Raw genomic sequence first — 11,441 nt, forward strand, 5'->3', positions numbered from 1 at the left:
TCAGTTCTACATTTAAAGTTTATATCTACAGAACTTGCTTTAATGTATCTAGTACTATTATATGTCTCAGATTTTTTTCCTAGTACTTGAAATTGAAACCAGAGATTCAGGCATGCTAGGCAAGTCTACTGCCACTGAGCTACATCCCCATACCCTTTCAGATTTGAGACAATGTCTTGCTAAGTTGTCAAGTCTAGTCTTGAGCTTGTACTCCTCCTTCCTAAGTCTCCCAAGTAGCTGGAATTATATGTGTGTGCTACCAAGCCCACCTCTATATCTCTAATTTTTAACTATTAATATGTCTCGAAAATTCTTGATTTTTCTAAATAATAATGTCATCATCTGCCTTAATACCACAACTTACTAAGATATCTCTAAACTTTACCCAAGTCTAAGATTAGAAATAAAGTTGAAATATATGTATTCCACATCTATTCATCTATAATACATATTTTAAACATATATAAGACTGGAACTTTCCTTCTTCAGTCAGTCTCAACATTTTTTTTCTGGTACTGAGGAAGGAACCCAGGGCAGCCTCATGCATACTAGGCAAGCGCTCTACCACTTAGTTACATCCCCAGCCTTCAAGTTTGTATTTTTTTAATGAAAACTTTCAACCATACAAAAAGTTGAGAGACTTTTACAGTGAACATCCACATATTCAAAGATTCTACAATTGACATCTTACAAAATTTACTTTATAACATATATTCTTGTATCCACCCCACAATCCATCTTTTTAAGCTTTTTTATGATTACATGTATCTACACATGTGGTAAAATTAGAAGTACACACATATGCATGTGCTTGTAAACCTGGTGAAATCTGACTAAAGTCAATGCATTGTGTCAATTCCCAGTTGTGATATTGTACCACAGCTCTGCAAGACATTACTATTAGGGGAAACTGAATGAAAGGTATATAAGCCCTATTTCTTATAGTTGTATGTAAATCTACAATTTTGGCTTTATTTGCAGTACCAGGGATTGAACCTATGGCCTCATGTGTGGTAGTCAAGTGCTATGCCCCCCAACCCTGTACCAACCTATACCCCCCAGCCCTTTTTATATTATTTTGAGTCAGGGTCTTACTAGATTGCCTAGACTGGCCTGGAACTTACAATCCTACTGTGTCAGCCTCCCAGGAAGCTGGGATTCCTGGACAGGAGTGATTCTTTTAATTGTACATAAACTAAAATATTTCTTTTTTGTGGAGATTGAACCCAGGGCCTCACACATGCTAGGCAAATTCTCTATGATTGAGTCACATCCCCAGCCATATATGTACATATTTCGGTGGGGAGGGGTTATCAGAGATTGAACTCAGGGGTGGTCAACCACTGAATCACCTTCCCAGCCCTTTTTATTTTATATTTTGAGACAAGTTCTCACTAGGTTATTTAGAGCCTCCCTAAGTTGCTGAGGCTAGTCTCAAACTTGTGATCCCCCTGTCTCAGTCTCCTGAATCCCTGAGATTACAGGTGTGCACCATCATGCCCAGCCCAATAAAAATATTTTTAAGGGGTTGGGGTTGTGGCTTACTTAGTGGTAGAGCCCTTGCCTAACATGTGTGATTCTCAGTACCACATATAAATAAATTAATAAACAGTTTCATCAACAACTAAAAATAAACATATTTTTAAAAGGAAAAATACTTTTGAGATTACAATGGCAAAAAAAAAAGTAAAAACTTTTTCAAGTTCATGTGTCCAACAAAGCAGGAAAATTAGATCCCATATTTGCTTTGAAAAATGGCAAAGAAAAATGTAGTTATGCCAAGGAAATGGACACTTGGTTGCTGGCAGAGGAAAATCTGACAATATATAGCAAAAGCCTTCAAATTCTGCATCCTTTTCCTTAAGAAGTGTCACCTCTAAGGATTATCCTGTGAAAATTCAGAGGTTTTATAATAAGTTGCAACTTAAATGTCCAACAATAAGGCATTGGTTAAAACATTGAGACAACCATGTAGAAGAATCTAGAGCAAACACAACAAAAAACAGAAAGTGTAACAATGTGTAAAATTATCCCACATACATTAAGTAAAACAAAAATAAGGGTATATTCCAAATTTTAAGTTGTTTTTTTAATAAATCTCTGGTTTTCAATATTTTTTAATTTTCCCTTTTTCCAAATTTTTATAATAAACATTTAGTTAAAAATATAAAAAGTTTGGGGGGAAAGTTAGAAGGAGGGACAGAAGAGACAATTAGTCTCTCTGCAGTGGAAAACTTGGCAGGACCATCCTTGACCAAGTCTAGTTCTTGAGACAGTCCACTAGAGGGCGACTTTAGTTCGGCAGAGCTGACACCTAGAATTGCCACCCCATACCCAGAACTGCAAAAGTAGGAGTAGCGAGAAGGACCCCCTGCCCTCCTTTACCCACCAAGCCTCTGTCTTGGTGGTTTACCCCCTGGCCTCTGTCTCCTCTGCTGGCTATGCCTGGGAAGCACATGCAGAACAGCATAAAGCACTCGGCAGTCAAGCCCACTGCAGAGAGGAAAATCACCTATGCAGATTCTTTTTTTTTTTTTTTTTTTTTTTTTTTTTGGAACTGGGGGTTGAACCCAGGGCTTGCCACTGAGCTACATCCCAGTCCCCATGCAGATTCTTCCTGGTGAGATGAGGTCAAGGGGAATTGTAAGGAATGGGAGCTATTTCTACTGGGAGATACTTAAGGTCTTAGTTCTAAGATTCCAAGAATTTGGGGGGCTAAATTGAGATTTAACCCTTGGAACTTCTAAAAGTCTAGGTTTACTGGTCTAGCTCTGTATTGAAGGATTTCTTGAGGCGAGGGGCAGGGGGCGGTTCTGGGGATTTAACCTGGAGTGCTTTACCACTGAGCTACATCCCCAGCCCTTTTTACTTTTTGAGACAAGATCTTGCTAATTTGCTTAGGGTCTCACTAAATTTCTGAGATTGGTCTGAAACTTATGATCTTCCTGCCTGAGCCTCCTAAGTCACTTGGATTACAGGCACGCTCTACAACATCTGGCTAGAAATCAGACTTAAGGATTTCTACCTAAAGGTCAATCATCTCTTTCCTAACCTGTAAAAGGATTACAGAGGTAAGAGCATGGTCCTGGGGCCCACTTGTTTAAAAAGGAGGTGCAATTCATTTTCCAAGTGCTCCTACCATAATCAAGAGAAGCTGGAGAAATGTCAGTAGACTTTGGCTGCACCAAAAAAATGGCTGCATCTCTGGGCATCCCAAGAGCCTATTCCCTGTACCCCAACTAAGCAGGTTTGGTTTATGACTGTTCATCCAGCAGGATCAGGCCCGGGGAGGCTGAGTCCCATCAGTGTGTGTCAAAAGAAACTAGAAAACAAAAATGAGGATTGATTCACTTACAGCATGGACATAACCGTGGTTCAGTGACTCCTGGGACAGGAAGGATCTCCACAGGAGATGATATTTTGGTCTTGTGTAATTTTTCCCAGCTCTGTGACTGTTTCTGTGCAATTCTTGTGTGCTTATCCAGTCTGGTCCCACAAACAAGCATTGAATATGTTTAGTTTGCTGGGAACTGTCCTAGGAGTTAATGGAAAAAAGATAGAATCTCACCAACAGGAGGAGTTATTGTGCTTTGCCCTGAACAATGTTGAAGAAAGACTAAAGGGACTAGGGATATAGCTCAGTGGTAGAGTGCTTGCCTAGCGCCACAGAAAAAAATATGCTTAAAATATGATTTTTCCCCCAGTGCTGGGATCTAACCCAGGGCCTCACACATTCTAGGCAAGTGTTCTCCCTCTGAACCACATCCCCCAGCCCCTGGAATGCTTCTTGTTCAGAATCTTTCATCAGTTACCAATGCTTTGTCATTATATAACTTTATATTCTCATTAAATAAGCTATATTCTGGAAATGATTGTATTTATCTCATGATTAGTGGTTTCTCAATGAAATAAGAAAAAATTCCTAGATTTCTAAAAGAATCTGAAAGATTCTGAGCATGGTTGCCCACACCTATAATCCCAGCAAAGGGTTGGTGATGTGGCTCAGTGGTTAAGTGCCCCTGAGTTCAATCCCAGTTCTTAAAAAAAAAAAAAAAAAAAAAAATCTAAAAGACATGTTTACCTTGCAAACAAGCTGTCTTTTCTTAGAGGAGTACTTGGTATGAGGAGCATTCTTGCAGGTGCAACTCCTGCTTGTTGCATGTTGTTTCTTTTTCAGTTCAGTTTTAGATGATGACAGTTTTTGGCTCAGGGCACATTTTAAAAAAAATTATATTTCATTTTATTTATTTTGCATACTGGAGTCAAATTCAGGCCTTGTGCATATTAGGCAAGTGTTCTGCCATTGAGCCACACCCCCAGCCCTCAGAGTACATTCTATTTGCAGTAGGAACTTGATGCTAAATTAAATATTGAGTGGATCAAAATGACTTGAACCCTGGGCAGCAGAAGTTTATGCCATCACGGTAGGCCTGGTCTTCTCTTGGACTCCTTAGCTCTGTAGTACAGTGTCATGCTCCAAAAGTACAAGCTGGGGGGGCTGGGATTGTGGGTCAGTGGTAGAGCTCTCGCTTAGCATGCATGAGGCACCAGTTTCCATCCTTAATACCACATAAAAATAAAGAAGGGGCTGGGCCTGGGGCTCAGTGGTAAAGCACTTGCCTAGCATGTGGGAGGCACTGGGTTCAATCCTCAGCATTACATAAATAAATAAAGATATTGTGTATAAAACAATATATAAAGAAATAAAATAAAGGTATTGTGTCCATTTACAATTAAAAATATATATTTTTAAAAGTACAGGCTGAAAGTCAGACTGCCCAGTTTCAAATCCTGGCTTTTCACTTAACCAGCAGTGTGATCTTGGCTAAATTACTTGACCTTTTTGCCTCCATTTCTTTCTCTATGCAATGGAGGTAATCTTAACACCTATCCTAAAAACTGAGTGAAGATTCAGAGGTCAATAAATCTAAGTTCTTAAACAGTGTCTGGCACACTGTAATTAACCGTGGCTACTAAGGCTCCACTAACCTGCTAGAGCTACACAGTTGATACTAGCTATCTGGGCATGCTAAAGAACAGCTAGAGCAAATCTGTGAATATAGATAATAGAATTAAGTAGGCACAGGATGAAAAGCAGTAAAAGTGGACACTGCTAACAGGGTTTCTCTCTTCAGCTCCCGAAAATCTTTAGTTTGGGGTTTGATGTAGTCTAGCCGGCTACTCCCACTTTGTTCAGGAACTGAACAAATGGCTTAAAACCCAAATTCAGGGTGTCCAAAGTGTTGTACCCATATTGTAAAAGCCAGCTGACTTTTCTCCAGTTTTGTCAGGGCAGGTTTGGGAAACTGTTTGATAATACCCGGTGGCATATTATAAATAGTGTATTGCATTTTTCTTTTTTCCTTTATCTGAGTATGGTTTCCTAAGTATATATAAAGCTGCCCCTATCTAGGCTGGGGTTGTGGCTCAGTGGTGGAGCGCTTGCCTAGCATGTTTTTGTTTGGTTTGGTGTGTGTTTGATATTGGGGTTCTTTGTCTCTTTTTTCCAGTGCTGGGGATCAAACCCAGGGCTTTATGCATGCTAGGCAAATACCATACAAGCAATACAGTTGTTTTCAAGCAATACAAGGGGCTTAGTAAGCCATAATATCTAGCCTTCCTATCATGTTTCATTCACTTACTGTATAGTATTCCATTGCATGGATGAACTATATTTTTCATAGCCAGCTCCCTAGTGATAGACATTTCATCATTTATAATAATTTATAATTATTACCATTAATATCCTCGTGTGTACTTAATTTCACACATGTGTAAATGTATCTGTATGATAAATAACCTTGAAAAAGCTGCATTAGGTCAAAATATGTTTATTTTTGTTTTGGTACCAGGGATTAAACCCAGGGGTATTTAACCACTGAGCCACATTCCCAGCCCTTTCTTGTATTTTATTTAGAGACAGGGTCAAACTGAATTGCTAAGTGCCTCGATAATTTGTTGAGGCTGGCTTTGAACTCAGCCTCCTGAGTCACTGGGATTGCAGGCATGTGCCACTGCACCCGGCAAAATATGTACATTATTTATAAAGATATTGCCAGATTGTACCAACAAACACTCCTCTTAGTAAAGTGTAATTAGTAGAGCATAAAAGTCTACCCAAGGGACTCTGAAATGTATGAAAAACTTTGCAATTGCACTCAGACAGAAATGCAAGTTAGAACTAAGGTACCATTTTTCATCTTTATATGAGCAAGACTTGCTTCTGCTCTTTGCCCATTTTCATTCTATCTTCACATAGTATGATTTTAAGAACATAAATTTGTGTTACTGTCCTGATGTAGGACAGATGATTCTGGACACCTGAGGAATTTTCAGGAAGCAGGTTTATTTAAGTTGCAGCAGTTCAGAGGTGCTAATGCCTAAAAATCTCTGGACAGGTCTGGAAATTCTTTTAGATTTATGCTCAGTGGGGGTTTACATAACAGTGGATGGCTATGGAGTTACTTTTTTTGTTTCATATTTTAGGTCAGAGGTTCCACAAGTTTTTAACCAAGGAAAATAGAGATAGTAACTTGCACAGCAAGCTCTGGAGACAGAGTCTGTCATACCATTTGTCTGAAAACCTGGCATCTACAAGAAAGAGGAAGCTTCAAATCACAATGTGCTCTCTGCAGAAATCCTGATGACATTCTTTGTAAAAATCTTGCTGACAAGGAGAGAAGCTTATGTTACAATTATAGTATGGGTCTCTTTTGGGGGTTCACATCAGTCTCACTCAAAACCTCCCAGTGGATCCCCATCACACTTGAAATGAAATGCCAAATCCTTTCAAAGGGCCTGCCACCTCCAGTCCCTCGCTACCTGTTGGTTATTCATCTCTTCCTCCTCTAACCCTCTCTTCTCCTTGCCACTCATCTTCTGTTTTCCTTACCTGTGTCAAGCATGCTCTCACCTTGAAATCCCAGCCACTCAAGGAGGTTGAAGCAGGAGGATCCCAAGTTAAGACCAGCCTCAGATAATTAGCAAGGCCCTGAGTAACTTAGTGAGATCCTCTATCAAAATGAAAAGGGCTGGAATGTGGCTCAATAATAAAGCACGCCTGTGTTCAATTCCCAGTACTCAAAACCAACCAACCAACCTAGTCATTTGTCTCTTCCTTTCTAAAATGGGGGTAAAACTAGGGCATAAGGTAATATGAAGGTCAAATAAATTTATATGGAATTACAAAAAAATTATGTATTTTTCAGGCATAGTAATTTGGCCACAAGGAATTTCCATTTCATTGTTGAGGTGTTGGCCCAATAGACTGCATTTGGCTCCCAATGACTGACCTCTCTCCTCCTGTTCATTTTAATCTGCTGTTTGGATGAAGTGTCTCTGACTGCCACTCTTCAGCTCAACAGTGGCGCTTGTTGGTCCCCTGGAATTTCTCACCATAAGGAGGTTAAAAAAAAAAAAAATCTCAGTTTCCCTGTAGAATTCAGTTTGACTTGAAAGAGCTAAAAAAAAAAGGGAGGGGGCAGGGGGTGTGCTGCTTATGAAAGCAATTCCCCACTGTACTAGAAAAGGGAGAATTTAGATCTTTTTCTATTTTCCAGTACTACCTACCTATGCGTACAACTTTTGAGCAGTTATTACCTTTAGAAATCCTTTTTTTTTTTTTTTTGTGGTACTGGATATAGAACCCAGGGGCATTGAGCCTATCCCTGGTCCATTTTTGGCATGAACCACCATACCCACCAATGTCTCCTAAACCCTTTGTCCCTGTTTCCTCACTTCCTGCACCCTTAATCTCATAGTCAATAGCATCGATCTGAACTTGTGCTCACACCTGGCCAGAATAACATGAATTATTCTGCTTTCTTAACAGTCCTTTGAAATCATATAATGCAAGTAACTAAGGACAATAAAACGATTTACCCTGATTAGAAAATTATAGTATAGGCAGGGCATGGTGGTGAATGCCTGTAATCCTAGCAGCTCAGAGACTGAGGGAAAAGGATTGTGAGTTCAAAGCCAACCTCAGCAATTTAGCCCAGGCCTAAGTAACTCGGTGAGACCCTATCTCTAAATAAAATATAAAAAAGGGCTGGCGATGTGGTTCAGTGGTTAAGTACCTCTGGTTCAATCCCTATTATATATGCATGTAATGAAATATCACATACCCCATAAATATGTACAATTTGTGTCAAGTAAATAAATATAGCAGGGAAAAGATAAAGTAGGCAACTCAGATAAAGAATGTACATTTGATCACAGAAGTTAAACACTCGAATTAAACTGCCAAGATTTTCGGCCCAGCTAATCATTCTGATAATTTAGAATTAAAAGGTTACTAATTAAGATAAGTAAATTGCAATTTCTAATGTGGAAAGTTACTACCTTTCCATAAAGAATGTTAAATGCTCTTTTGGCTATATTATTTTGTTATGGTTTTAGCTGCAATCACTAGGGAATGAAACCCTCACCCCGGAACCTTTTGTATCTTTTAAAGCTATAAAGGAATTGACAATCAGAATAATAAACTTTTGCTAATACCCACTAACTTAAAAACACTTTAAAAAACACCATGTCTCCTGCTTACAATAATTATGGAATGTGAAAGGAAAATAGGGTAAACTTTTGGGAAAAAGTCTTGTATCACAAACTCAAGATGTCCAAACTTCGATACTTGGAAATATTGTTTACATCTTTTCTTCAGAGTTCTGTTTAATCCTGTGAGTTATTAGTGTTTAAAACAGTGCCCTAGAAACAACAATGTGCCAGATCCAAGGGAAATTAAACATTTAAAAGTACACGTAAAAGAATATTGCTATAGGGCTGGGGCTGTGGCTCAGTGGTAGAGCACTCGCCTGGCTTGTGTGAGGCACTGGGTTCGATCCTCAGCACCACATAAAAATATTGTGTCCATCTAAAACTAAAAAATAAATATCTTAAAAAATATTGCTATAGATCACATCCTATAAAGACTTGAAAAAAAAGTAAAGGAGGACAGAACTCAGTACTTAAACCTTTTTAATATGACAACAGGGAAAAAAAATACTTAAAAAAAAAAGCCAGTTTTCTATGACTAATCTTTAATTGGAATGCTCCTGTGTTGAGAGAAGCTTCACAGAATGGCAGTTTTTCCTGACCACTTCTGACATGCATTCTTTCACATAAATTTGCAAACCTTGAGGCTTCCATGTATGTAGAATTGCCAAAATTCACATAGGATTTGAATCATTTACAATTCCACTACAATTCACCCATTTTCTTCTCATAAAAGCTATGAGGTCAAAAATTATTTTAATATCCTCAGAATGAGTCATACCTGCTCTTGTGTGCACTTCTCTTTTTTAATATTTTTGCCCCTATCACTGCTTTCTACCAGATACAAATGTTTACTTAACATATCTCAGATGTGGGGCTGGGGCTGTAGCTCAGTGGTAGAGCGCTTGCTTGGCACGTGTGAGGCATTGGGTTCAATCCTCAGCACCACGTAAAAATAAATAAAATACAGATATTGGGTCCAACTACAATATATATATATATATATATATATATATATATACACACACACACATTTCTCAGATGTGAGCCCATGCTTGTCAAGTAAAAACTTAAAATTTTACTATTTTTGAGGGGGTTGGGGAAGGTATTGAGGATCGAATCCAGAGGCACTTTATCACTGAGCCACATCCCCATTCCCCCACCACCATCTTTTTTTGAGACAGGGCCTCATTAATTTGCAGAGGCTTCTAACTTGTGATTCTTCCTTCTCAGACTCCCAAGCTACCGCACCTGACCCCAGAGTTTCTTCCCAGGTCACTGCTTTACACCTAGTCCCGGGTTTCTGATTCACCAGTGTCGTCTAGATGGTATTCATATTATCTTTTTTGTTTCTACCATTCTCAGAGCTTTTGGAAAAGAAAGTTAAGTCTCTTAAGGTAGGTAACTCTGGTTCAGTAAATGAAAAATAAATTATTTCATATCACTGAAAAAGAATAACCATCACTGTGCTTTTTAAAAAAAAATTTTGGTAGTTGTAGATGGACAGAATGCCTTTTTTTTTTTTTTTAAAGAGAGAGTGAGAGAGGAGAGAGAGTGAGAGAGAGAGAGAATTTTTTTTTAATATTTATTTTTTTTTTTTTTAGTTCTCGGCTGACACAACATCTTTGTTGGTATGTGGTGCTGAGGATCGAACCCGGGCCGCACGCATGCGAGGCGAGCGCGCTACCGCTTGAGCCACATCCCCAGCCCCGACAGAATGCCTTTAGTTTATTTTTATGTGCTGCTAAGGATGGAACCCAGTGCCTCACACATGCTAGACAAGCGCTCTGCCACTGAGCTATAGTCCCAGCCCATCACTGCTTTTAAGATTAAAGACAGACAATGCATAGGATCAGTATATTCCCTTTAGCAGTCTCAACAATTGTCTAGAAAACCAAATTTGCCTAACATTATGTTCTATAGCCACTGTCTCCTAAGTAGTTGGCCCTCAACTATTTAAGTAGTTAAACACTACAGCACTTAACAGTAAATCATTGAAGAAATAGCTTCTTTACTGTTTATATATATATATATATATTTTTTTTTTTTTCAGTGAGGTGGTACCAGGGATTGAACTCAGAGCCACTCAGCACATCCCCAGCGCTATTTTGTATTTTATTTAGAGACAGGGTCTCATTGAGTTGCTTTGCGCCTCGCTCTTGCTGAAGTTGCCTTTGAACTCTCCATCCTCCTGTCTCAGCTGTTGGGATTATAGGTGCCACCACACCGGGCTGTTTACTATATATTTACTGTTTTTGATTTTTGTGGCTTTGGCATTTTTTAAAAAATTCTAACATTAGCAAAAATGTCAATTTTCTCACTCTTCTCCTTTAATATTCAAATACTCAGAAGCTGTACTGACATATATGTTGCCACAGAAGCCCTCAAATTTGCTCATTTGAGAAACAGTCATGACAATGGGCACTGGTATTTCTAAAGTCTTGGGAGGTAATAGGATGAAGACAGTTCATCTTGGTTTATTACTTTTCAGAATATTATGTGTATGGGTATAAATGCACATAATACACTTGGTTCTTAATTCTGTAAGTTAATGAGAAATCAAAGTCACCTTGGTTCCTAGCTCTCTCTTGAGGATCTTGGCACTGTCAGGAAGGGAATAACTGTTACACAGGATAAACCAGCTCTGCTGCCAAGCTGCAAGTAACAGAACACTTGCCACCTATGCCCCAGGAAATGAGTCAGTCAGATATGGGCTCACTGCAAATTACTAAAAATAAAGATAAAAGTATGAGTCCTGCCATAGGAGTAATCAAGAAACTTCACAAATCCTATTTGGGTTTAAATACAGAGATGAAAATGAGCCCTGCTAAATGGCCGGGGGGGGGGGGGGGGGTGTCTGTAATTACTAAGGGAACCAAAGACTGAGGGCCAGCTCTGGCTTGTGTACCAATGTGAGCTATCTGCTTAAATATTTTTCACTAAAATCC

This window comes from Spermophilus citellus (genome assembly GCF_964194105.1).
Source record: "Spermophilus citellus genome assembly, chromosome: 18".
Lineage (NCBI taxonomy): Eukaryota > Metazoa > Chordata > Mammalia > Rodentia > Sciuridae > Spermophilus > Spermophilus citellus.